Raw genomic sequence first — 12,464 nt, 5'->3', positions numbered from 1 at the left:
TTATGGTTACTTCAGTTACTGTAGGTTCCATAGGCTCTATTGAAAGAAACACACAACCACGATAGAGAAATTTGCACAACATGAAGAAAGACAGCAGCAGTTGAAGTCATACTGCTTAGAATCATGACTTCTGATTTCCCACAGCACTGTGAACTTCTTTGAACAGAAAGTCATGTCTCAGTTCTTAAGAAGAAAGGATTTTCCTAAAAAAATGCTTAGCGTGGTGTTTCAGGAGCATTTTGGGAGTTCCCAGAGTGTTGCAGATAACACACACTTGAAGAAAAGCATCAAACAGTGATCCCTAAGTCATCTGAAAAGGACATTAGAATTGGACTGGAGTGTACAGAACAGAGAGAAGTGAAATAGCTAGCAATATCTGAGACAGTCTTGCTCTGATCTTCCTCTTACATGTAAGAAGCGTAACCTCAAAATCACTGTATTTTTTCTGTTATTAAAGGAGTTTCCTTTTTATTAAAAAGTATAGAGAAAATTCACTGAGCACTTTAGAAGATAAAGTATTTTAAAAATTACTTGAATTTGAAGATCTGAAATACAAACTTTTGAAATTTCTCTCCTTTAAGTTAGTAATGTGTTAGGATTTCCCTATTACTGTACAAACATGGTTCACAGTTAGTAGAGTTAACAAAGCTTTTGTTTTATACACAGTTGATGATATTTTTATCCCAATAGTTGACAATTCCATTTTGTGTTTTTAATATATGTAATTGTTTTTATTTGAATAAAATTTAATTTCAGTCTATTTGAACAATATTTAATTTAATTGTAATATCCAGTCTTTCAATTACTGATTGTATTGGAAGGAGTTGTTGAACCACCACCCTGCTTCTTAGTTCTTTTGTCTTTGTGAAAATTTTATTAATGTGACCTTACTACAACTTTTAACACTACTGTCATTATAACTGTCACTAGATGTAATGGCAGGGGATTTAAGTCCAATTTCACTTTGATACTTCAAAGATTCATAAGGTAACTTGCTTTTGCTATAATTATATGGAAATGGAGAACTGCACATGGTATGAACAATAGTTTGAGGTTGTCACACATGTTTTAACTGACAAACGGGTACTGAGTCAATGTTTTCCAAATTAGGGTGCTTATACTTTTTCATAAACAGAAAATACAAGGTATTTAACTACCAAACCATAGTTATTATTGTTGCTGTTATTATTATTATTTAGAAGATTCTTGCACAATGAGAGAAATTACTTGTGGGCTGGCACGTGCTGCCATTGTTTACCACGCTTTGAATGATATGGGTAACATGTCCAGGCCTTATAGAAGTATTGTCTGATTTTCACAGTACTTATTTTCCAACCGATTAAAAAATTCAGGGTCAGATGCTGTAGCACACAACCTCATCTTTGTTCCTCTTCGAAGGACTTGAAAGTGATAACAGGTTTTGTTGAGTCATGATAGCTGCTGCTTATAGTCGTCACAGAATAATAGAATCACTTCGGTTGGAAAAGACTCTTAAGATCACCAAGTCCCATTATTAACCCAGCACTGCCAAGTCCACCACTACACCATGTCCCTCAGCACCACATCTATGGGTCTTTTAAATACCCCCAGGGACACTAACTCAACCACTCCCCTGAACAACCTGTTCCAGCACCTGACAACCCTTTTGGTGAAGAAATTTTTCCTAGTAGTCAGTCTAATCCTTCCCTGTCATGGAAGCAGGTTAAATACACACCCTTCTTGTTGCTATCAGTGGCATAGGGAGTCAAAGGAGTCATTCATCCCATGATGCTGTCCTGAGGAAGTGGGGAGATGGCTCCTAAATGACATGTGCTAGCTCTTTGAGCTGCCTGTGCCTTTTATACCTCACAGTGCTAGGACATAAGGTTTCTCTCTCGCTCTTTAAGCACATCACTGTTTTTCTGACGTATTTTTCTGTTGAGGGCAATGTTATCTAAGCCGATGTCTGAATAGTGTATTTCATTGTCCCAGGACATAGAGTTTGGTAGGCAGGCATCGAGTAATGGTGGAGACAGGAGAGGGGGCTGTTTAGAAGGCATGGCGTAGAGAGTAGATTTACATTTCTCTGGGAAATGTCAGTTTTAAGTTGGTATGAATCAGCACGAGTGTGCTGGTCTGTGTTAGCACGATGTCACAGCGTCATCCTATCTTGAATCACTGACATGTTGTTATGGTAATATATTTAAGTAAGTGGATAAAATTAGAGCTGCCATTAGTAGCAACCTGGGATTGCCTAGATTTTAATTTTTAAAATATTTTTAATGTATGTCACTGTCGCAGTTTGAGACCCCCAAAAATCCAATTTCTAATTTCCAAGCCCCCCTCCACCAATTTGCTTCAGTGTGAGAGGGTTTTCCAGACATAACACAACTCAGTATGGGGGGAAGGGAATTATATTACAGTTTACTACTTACACAAATAAATACTATAATACATTATATACAACAATTCTAATTATCTCTGCTATGGTAAAGCAATATAATTACATTAAATCAAGTCCCTCCTTTTCCTCCAATAAAAGTTCAGAAAGAAAGGAAAAGAATCACTTTCAAGGCAGCACAATCTTTTCCAAGCAGCAGGTTTACTCCGTCGTAGCTGGAAAATCTCTCTCTCTCTTCATTACAATGCAGGGGTTCTTCACCCCCTGGCCCTTCGGCTCCAGCCGAAGATCTCTCTCCCATGAACTGCGATAGCAGGGACAGGCTCGCCTCACCACGTCATATCACGAAGTGCAGAGAGCATGCTCGTGAAAGTCCCTTCCTCAGAGGATTCAAGCTCCTCCTGAGTCAGAACATTTAGGACAGCTCTCAGTTCAGTCTTTGCCCCAAGCGCTCTATCAGAGCTCCTTTGCTCCATCTCAAACTGCCAGTATGGCGAAAGGGGGAAAGGAAAGCCTCTTCCCCCCCTGCATTTCTCCTGGCCGTCCCGGTCCAGCTCCAGGACATCTCTGAACTTCTCAGCTTCTCTCTCTGGTGCTGCTGCATTTCAAAACTCCCTTCAAGTGGAAGTCCACCCCCTCCTTCCAAGAAGGGGTTTCCAAAGGTTTGGGGAAAGTAAAGCCAAGTCTCACCCCCAAACAGCCTCTGCTGAGCTCGATCCTCTTTCTCGCCGTTGGACAGCTCTGCATCTCTCAGCTTGGTTCCATGCCATCTCTGCTGCTTGTTATCTCTTTTGGCTCTTGGCCACAGTTCTCTGTTTAGTGCTGCTCCGCTGCTGCTTTCATTGTCTCTGGCTCTCTGCTCCCAGCGAGGAATCCCTCAGGTTTTAGCCACAGTACTCGGCCCACTTTAACACTGTTCCAAGTTTCTGCAGCCCCCAGCCGGGGCTGGGGGGCCTTGGCCCCCATCGGGGCTCCTGGCCTCTCTCTCCTCGTGGCCTAAAACATGGCTACTTCTCTTCCAGCTACATCATCTTCTCCCTTCTTTTCGGGTCTGGTGCGGTATGTTTTAATTTTGCAGGGGCGCTGATTGGGTCAACACCAAGAACACCACCCCCCTGGAGTTAACAACTTTCCAACTCCAGGGGAAAACCCTTTTTAACCCAGGACAGTCATGCAGTTTATTATTCCTCCTACATATGACGTTAAAAGTAATGAATAAAATTTTATTATCAGTAATATGGTTCTATGTTGCTCTGTCATAAATTGCTATGTTGTTGCAATATTGAGGATTTGTTTAAAAAGTAAAATTCTATTACTACATTTTAAAATCATAGTAAGTGTATCTATTTAAATAAATGACATTTCTTAATGATGAAGCGTCTTATGAATGAGTCTCAATTCTTGTTTACTTCTATTATAATAGAATCCTTCATTTTTTTTAATAATAGGGACCAAGCACTGTAGAGATTCCAGAGGTTATTATCTTTCATTGAAAGCTGTATATATGAGTAAAGAATACTAAGAAATGAAAGTTTCTAAGTTTTTAAGCTGAGTAAGCTTTCTAGGTAGGAAAAGACAAAATCTATAAATTGATCAGTATCTTAATGTTTCTCCCATGTGCTGGATTCTGTAATGTTAATAAACTTCTGTGTGGTAGGCACACATATGTGAGCCTCATATTAAAGATGTAGCCTCATATTCACTGCGCATATGATGTCAGATGCAGGTCCATTAGAGCTTCTTTGGGCATCCACTCCAGGGAAGAATATACACAGCTGGATGCAGTACAGTGTCATAGCTGCCCTCCTGTCCTGACTCCCTGTGTGCCAGACTCATATGGCTGAAGGATCCGTGGTCCTTTGACTCACTTTCTCTACTCTGTTGGGTTCTAGTAGAGACAGAGGCTGCCCTGCTGTGAAAAGAATACAAGAACCAAAGATGCTGCTGCAATGAAATGTGAAATGGAAACAACTAGGTGAGATCCATGCATATTAAGTCAGCTTTAACGCATCTGAATCTATTGTAAGGAAAAGAATATAAGTCCTTACAATGTAATCCCCATACTGTTCCTTAGCCAGAAGCCTTTTTTTTTTTACTGCTCACTAACTGTGGGTTTGATGCATGCAGATGTTTTAAAAATGTGCAGGCATATCTGAGTCTGCAATTAATGGCCATATAGATTATGACAGAAATTTTCCATGGAACATCTAGTCAAATAAATAGTATTACATTCACTGTATGTTTTTTCTGCTAATAAAAGATGCCTATTTTTATCTAATAGTGCTCCTGCCTTATGTTGTTGTTGGCTTTAGAGGCTTCAACAAAAAAAAAAAAAAATTAAAAATTTAAATTCAGATCCCTATAGAAAGCTTGCTATTACCCTAGGAGATCTGACATGAGGGCTTGTGGTGTAAAGTGTGATCCTCAAGACAAAGGATTTAGTCTGCTCCTGATCTTTTCTTAAAATCTAGCTTGACTCAATTGGCAAATTGTATTACATTAGAGATAATTCTTGGCCAAGTTTCAGAACTCATATGATGTCTGCAGAAATAAGAGCAGTAAGCCTTCAGTTTATGGCACTGCATGTTCTTTTTTGTAATATGTGTTTGCATTTACATATTTCTGATCTACAGTTTTTCAGGCCACATTTCCAGGGCGGAAAATGCATGTCAAACTATTAAAGACTTTGTTTTATTGATTCATTTTTCAATCTGCTCCTAATCCTGGTCAAACACACTGATAATTGGACTCTACACCTGACCCTTCCAGAAGTGGTAGAGCCTCTCTCCAGTTCTGCAAATGATAAATATGTAAAACCTGCCACAATATAGATTTTAATTGCAAATGCCACCTTTTGCAGGTTTTTAGTTTAGGTTTAATAAGAAGGTGACTCAGAATCTCTGCCATCACCTGAAGTCCAACACTTGTATGAAATGAGTTGGTGGCCTCATGATGTGCTAGCCCTGATCAGTGATGTGAATGGCTAAGATTCCCAAGCTGGCCTTAACATCCTTACTTTGGGACTGATTGCCCTGTTTTTTAGTGAATTGCTAAGGATTCTCTGTGTTAGGCTCCATTACACTCTTAAGAATGCACCTTTAGCACACATGTAAACACGCTGTTACTACTCTAACTAAATTCAGGAAGAAACTTTCAGACAGTGATAGTCCCAGACTAGATACTGTAAAGAAAATTAACTCTACCTCAGCAAAAACCAGCACAGAGGCAAGCTTATTTGTGGAAGTCTGAAGTAAAACATGAAAAAAACTGACAATGTTAGCAGCCCTGTTGTTAGGAACACCCAAAACACTAAGAAAGTAGGGATAGAGGATTGCATCAGAACATCAGAAGACGCAGGTGAAATTATTTAACTCACCTTTGGTAACATAAAACGGACTTGCATATTGCAGCCTGGATTTTCTGCTTTCTCTTTAGATTAATGTGATAGGCATTCCACTATTAAACTAAGCATATAAAAGTCAGTGTTTCATAGATTTTTCATTTCTATGGAAGGGCAGTGAAATCTTTGTTGAGAAGTGATCCTGGGCTTTAAAAAACAGGTTTTGATGTTATAAGGGTAGTTTAAATGACATATAACCTATTTCCTCATGTTAAAGGGACATTATGTATCTATGCAAGCAAATATTTTTAAATAACTGACAACATTTACACCATACTAAGTAATGCAGAAAATCATTGAGATTTTGAATATAGATGTTGCAAATAACTTATTTTTATATAAACAATATAGTCCTGTTCTAACAAAAAATGCAGTTAGATTGCAACTCACATTATTAATGCAATTGAGACAGTTAAAAGAAATACCCATTCAAGCTTGACATTAGATATAAAAATCACTGCGTTATTTGAAAGTCTAATGTTATCCTCTATAGGTTTTTTTTATGTACGAATGCTAATGTTAGCTTATATTCAACAAGATGGCAATGAGAGCCTAATAAATATGCCAGCTCATTTAATTGTTGTTTTAAACAACTGCTGTCCAAAATCTCTAGTAGATTTTTAAATTTTATTTCTGTGATAAAAACCATAAAAAAAGACAAATACAAAGAAGAAACTCACTGCCACTGTTACCTGCAGTGTAAATTTCTTCCATGTTGAAAAGAAGCTTTTCAGTATGAATTCATCACAGATTAACCATGGCTTTTGTCATATTCCTTGGCTATTCGTAGTTGTTAGGATGTAGAGTACTTTTCCTTATGTCATAGTTTGAAATTGGCCCCCCTGAGAGGCTGAGGGGGCTCAGAGGTGATTGGGTGCCAGGACAGTGTTCCCTGGAGAGTCAATCACCACTCATGTTGTTCGCTTCTGCTCAAAATCATATATCACAGCACCGGAAGCTGTTGTTTTGGCTGTTCTGTCTTGGTTGTTTTGTTGGTGGTGTCTGCTGTGTGTAGGTGTTGAAGCCCAGGGGGTGGCTGGGCTCCCTCTCTTCCTCTCCAGGGGAAAGAGGGGAGCCCTGCAGCCCCCCTAACTCTGCCTAGGACAGAGTTAGAGACAGCATTGGAATGAGTGCATGTTTGTGAGGGATGCGACTCACAAATGACTGGTAAGTGGGAGAGAGAGGGGCAGGCCCTGCGGCCAGGCCCTCTTCTTCTTCCCCCCCACCTTTGCAGCCAAGCTGTAGAGGAGGGCAGTGTTTTTCCCTCTCGCTGTTTAGTGAGAGTGGATGCGAGGCTCAGCATTGGAGCAGAGCCAAGTGGAGGAGGCTTGATTGCTAGGGAGAAAATTCCCAGGCAAGAACTGGAGACAGACCCCCCAAGAGAGAGAGAGGGGCCCGGAGGATGTTTCTGCCATGAACTAAAATGCAGGACAACCGAAAACCCGAGGAGAAATCAACATTCCAGGACACAGACGGTTGATGAGCTGAACTACACTGCAACAGCCTACGAACTGAGGTATGAACCAGAGAGAGATCGATCACAAAGCAGCAGAAGAACAAGGACTCAAAGCTATCTTCTTGGACTTCATGAGGAGGAGAGACTGCAACAAACAACTAGAACTTGGTGAGGGGGGAGTGTTCAGGAGCCCAGAACACTCCCACAGCAAAAGACTGTGTTACATATCAACCTTAAAGGCTGCTCCTGGACTAAAGTAGTTCCTGGACTAAAGTAGTTAAAGGGAGGGGCTTGAAAGGACTGGCTGATAGAAATGTAGTATATATATAGTTGCCTTTAGTTTGTATAGTATTTATTTGTGTAAATAAATGTATATACTTCCCCCTTCCCCTACAGAAGCCTCTAGCCTGAAACTTTCTCTCCGGTGTTAAGATAATTGTGGGAAGCGGTGGGGGAAGCCTGGAAATTGGATTTTAGATTTCTAATGTGGCTCAAACTGCCACACCTTATTATAAAATTCACATGGACTGAGGTCAAGCAAAAATTTGAAACATATTTTGGTATAGCTCATACTTACTTCTTGTCTTTTGCTCCTCACAATGATATGTATTGTGTTTGAAAATATATGGATAGAATTTCAGATGTTGTTACAACCTCCCAAAAATCTTCTAGTGGATTAAAAACAGGAAAGCATTGTGAGGCGCTGTGGTAATGGGTGTAATTGAAACATCTAGACTGATTTGCTACCACAGGTTGTAAGCAAATGATGTATAAGCATATGGTAGGTTGCATATGTGTGAAGAGGAACTACTCCTGATGTTGTTTTGCAGGGTGGGAACCTTTACAAGACGCTAATGACAATGATGAAGAACACAATAAACGTTCTGCAGAGGCCCTTTCTGCTGCACTGTCAGCAGAATTCCATCTTTTCTCTAAACCAACAGAGAATTTAATTGCTAATACCTAATTAATACTCTTTTCCATTAGCTACTGGTCCACATATATCTCAAATCTAAAAACCATTCTCCAGCATTTCTCTCTTTCTTTTTCAGGCTCTGTGACCTGCCCAAGTTCCAGAGAGGTATTTTTCCTAAGGTTAGAGCCTCTGTTGCAAGTAAGGTTTGTGAAGATAAATTTTGATAGTAAAGCCAAATACCCAAATCTTTGTAGATATACTCCTCACAAATATTTCTCAATGTTTGAGGTAGCAAAGGATGAGATATGGAAAGCTCTGTTGCTGCCTGCAATTGCTGCTGCCACTTCAAGATGGGATTGATGGTTTCCTCTGCAACAGAGATTCAAAGCTGGGACAGGCACTGCAAGTCAAGCAGCTGCCTGCAGAGTTAGTTATGACTCTGCAGTGCAACCATGGCTACCTGACAAAACTGTTTCACTTGTGCAAGCCATTTATTTTATCCCCAGAGAAATAAAAATGTTGGAATAGGAAAATAACTTTGGATATGGAAATATTTTTTATATCAATTGATGAATCTCATACAATTTTGACAGTAACGGCAACAGTGTCAAAATAAGGTGTACTTTGGCAAAAATTAAAGTTCATCAGTAGGTTTAGGAAAAGCCATTACATTCAATGAAACATATGAAAAGTTAAACCTTTTACAAAGGTTTATTACTATGTGGTGTTCCACAGGATGCCCATCCTTCAGCAACTGGTAGTTTGCTGTCTTTTAAATGTCATGGTTTGCTTTCTGTTATATTCTTTCAGAAAGGACTAGTAGCTGGATGACAAGGTTTCTCTTCTTGGTCCCTGTTCTACAGGTACCTGAAATTCTTCAAAGACATTATCTCTATTGCTGGAAGCTCTGGCCTGGAAATTGAGCAATCATGGTTGCTATTTAGAAAGTAAGAAAGCATTACTGTGTGGGGAAGGAATTAAGAGTGTATATTCTAAGAGAGGAGCCTTGATTATTGGCTAATGTGTTATTTAAAGAAGAAAAAACTAAGTAGTAGAAATCTGAATTACATACAAAATGACAATCTCAGCAGCTCACTGTGTTATCCCTGTTTTCTTTCTCTAAGCAATCTGGTGGACTGGTCTGTGTGAGAAAAGAGGAATTCAGCATGAATATCTTTGTCTGCATCTGCCCAGGGAAGAACTGAAATTATATTCTCTGATACTGAGACAAAAACTGCAATGCTGCATTCAAATTCATCCCAAATTGGTGTGAAAATACATGAGTTTCAATTTAGTGCCTCAGGTAAGCCTTTCCCATCTGGAGGAACCAATCCTGAAAATATGTATTGCCAGCTACCTTCACCTGGGGCACTCACCAGAGGCTATTTTCAGAATGTGTAATTCACTGGGAAATGTATTGAAAGAGTACATCAAATTGTTTCACTGGTAAGCAGAGGCCATTTACTGGAATCTGTTTGTGCTTTTAAATTTCCATACCCTCTCTTTAGGCAGTTCATAATTTCTGGCCTGCAAGCATGGTTTGTAGTAATGGAAACCAATGGAACTGAGTCTTGCTATTCAGTATTGACTGCATTAGGTGGGCTATTCAGTTAGATACTTGAAAAAAGGCTAAATTGGCGTAAAGTAGACAGTTTCCTTCCTGTTTTGCTCTTTTGTTTGATAATAATCTTCCTGAAACATAGAATCATGACAAAGCAGTTACCTTTTTTTTTTTTTTTTTGGTCAGATTTTTGCCTCATGAGGAAGCAAGCTGCAGAAAACTGACTGCCTATGGAATATTCAGCAGAGAGAGCAAGATAGTGTTGGAAGGGAGAGAATTTCTGTGGTGTCATTTGGGAAGGCTGCTAAAAAATAAAGTTCCACAAAAGTAGCATGTGAGAATTTGAGCAAAATAAGCTTTTCAAACTTACCAGGTCAGTGAAAAGAAAAAAGGCCAGAAAATCGACATTATTTAGCACTCCCTTTAGAGGGGCAGCATGCATCCAGTGTACAAATTTATAACAGAAGAATCAGTAACCTCTGTCTTCCATCAGCGTTATATCAACACACAATGTAACACTTTGAGAGCTGCTGGGAACTGGACTCCCAATACCTTGGACTGCAGTTCATGGCTGCTGTAACCAGCTTTGTGTTTTCTTCTACAGGACTTGACATTCTCGGAAAGTCTCCACTTCTCCCTTGCTGTATACAATATCCATGGCCACTGCAGCACTCAAACTCTGTGTTTAAAGGCAGCAGTTCTATTCTGATCAAAGTTTTTTGCGCTTCACTTTGTCACTTGAATTCTCATGTCAGTGGCAGAATGAAAACCCAGCCATTGACTTTGGTAAAAATCAAACACCTTGCATCATCTTCGTAGTAGAACATCCCTAAAATAAAAGACCATTTTTAAAAACATAACTTCTGACTATATGTTTTAGATGACTTTATTCTTGTCCCTTGTTTACTTGTGTTTTTTTTTTTATAAAGTGTGCACTATCTGTCCAGAAGTAAATGAAAGATTTTATATTTTTTAACAACTTCGTGTTTTGTTTAAAACTTCCATTACAGTTTCTGGAAAATCATCCCTGTTTAGGCAGGCAGCAAGGTATGCCTGGCATCAGTTATTAAGATGATGATGCTTACATTTTCCCTTTTGCTCCAGTATGTCTAAAAGCTTTAGCTGTGTAAGACAAATTGCTAAATTTAAATATTATGAGTGCCATGATTTTGGGCAGGGTTTTTAGAAAAATACATTACCTTTGTGTGTATGTGTGTGTGCTTTCCTTTCTCCAAATTTCAGAATTATTTTATAATTCCTGACTCCTATTTATTTCTATCAGGTTTCTCCTCCCTTTCTCTTCAATTTTTGTAGTGGAAGCTAGATGCCTGTTTCTTCTCACCCACAGCACCTCAGCCTTCAAGTTCTCATATTTTAGTTTTAGTTTATCTGCAGACTCCAGGATTGACAAAGGTGAAACAAACTAAAGAAGATGAGGGAAACAGATCTGATATAATATACATGGTTTAACCTTTCAGGTTTTTTAATCAGAAACATATTTTCCTTGATTTGCCATAACAATGACTCTCTAGCTGTAGTGATAGACATCTCTATAAGCCAAAGTTTGCCCTCAGTCTCATCAGTATTCATCTAAAGTACGACTGGTACAGTCAGAAAATTATTTAATATTTATAATGCCATAAATAACTGAATGTAGTTATTATTTATTCTCTACCTATATGTTGTTACATAGTGGCATTGTTGTGATAATTCAGGAGAAACACAATGTAGTCATTCTTGGATTTATTTTTCTTAGATTTATGACCTTTGCAATCTTCTCTTATCTTTCTCTACTTCCTGGCATATTGACTATGCTCACACTATACTCATGTACATCATCCTCTGACCCTGTCAGGCCTCTTGCTTGAAGTGAGAAAGCAAGGTCTGATTGGAGACATACATCTGATGATAAAAAATATATTCCTGTCTCTTGATTTCTTTATCAGATGCAGTCAGTACATGGAAGGAACAGTGTAATAGCAAGTGTATTGAATTTTTGCGTAACAGAAGTTACAATTTTTGGTGTAGTATATAATGAAGTTTGTTAGAAAAATGCTCAAATCCATTTTCAACTTTAGTTACTGTCTTCAGGAACTGAATGTTTAGTTTTACTTTAAAAGTTAACTATTAACATCTCTCTGTCACAATAATTTTTTCATACGTATTTGGGCAAGATAATGAAGCTTTAGGTCTTAAATTAATTTCTTCATTGTTCATACATGCATTCTAACATTTTGCAGTCCTAAACTATGAAAAATATAGAATTGGTAGCCTTCCTAAAGATGTGAAAGATAGTACAGTGGCAATATATTATGCATAAGTGGAAAGAAGCTGCTCTGTTGCTGGTTAGGGAGACATGAGATTTTGATTACACATAAGCAAAAGTCATGACCGAAGTGTCACATTCTTATGCGTGCAGTAGAAGTTCAAAATGTGGTGTGTTTACTGCCTATATAGTTGAAATTCTTAGATGTTGTTCTGTAAGTTTATACATACATGGCCATTAACAGGTAAATGTGCAAATGCAACATCATGGGGAAAATAACGATTTAATTCCTTGAGAGTGTATTTCAGACACATGCATCTAGTTCACCAAGACACGAAGTGCAGTAAGAGCCAGGGCCTTGAGCAGTCAAATTTCTTTCCAATATAATGTATCCCAGTCTTATAAAGTACCCCTACACCCTTATCTCCTCTTTTGCAATAACTGTGGTATGCAATTGGAATATTTGTTAGGGTAAAATCCAGTAG

At 38.7% G+C, this 12,464-nt stretch overlaps 1 long non-coding RNA gene across 2 annotated transcripts; it reads left to right on the top strand.

Annotated features, from left to right (window-relative positions):
- Positions 1 to 7,515: 7,515 nt before the first annotated feature.
- On the top strand, positions 7,516 to 10,701 carry LOC135406798 (uncharacterized). 2 transcript variants are annotated; one of them, XR_010426480.1, is made up of 4 exons: positions 7,516 to 8,350; positions 9,016 to 9,099; positions 9,277 to 9,455; positions 9,900 to 10,701. It is a non-coding gene; the product is annotated as an uncharacterized LOC135406798 (long non-coding RNA). The 2 variants fall into 2 exon arrangements; XR_010426479.1 differs by having other exon boundaries at positions 7,516 to 8,355.
- The last annotated feature ends 1,763 nt before the right edge of the window (positions 10,702 to 12,464 follow it).

This window comes from Pseudopipra pipra, chromosome Z, assembly GCF_036250125.1.
Source record: "Pseudopipra pipra isolate bDixPip1 chromosome Z, bDixPip1.hap1, whole genome shotgun sequence".
Classification (NCBI taxonomy): Eukaryota; Metazoa; Chordata; class Aves; order Passeriformes; family Pipridae; genus Pseudopipra; species Pseudopipra pipra.
This window is presented reverse-complemented; position numbering and strand designations above follow the sequence as displayed.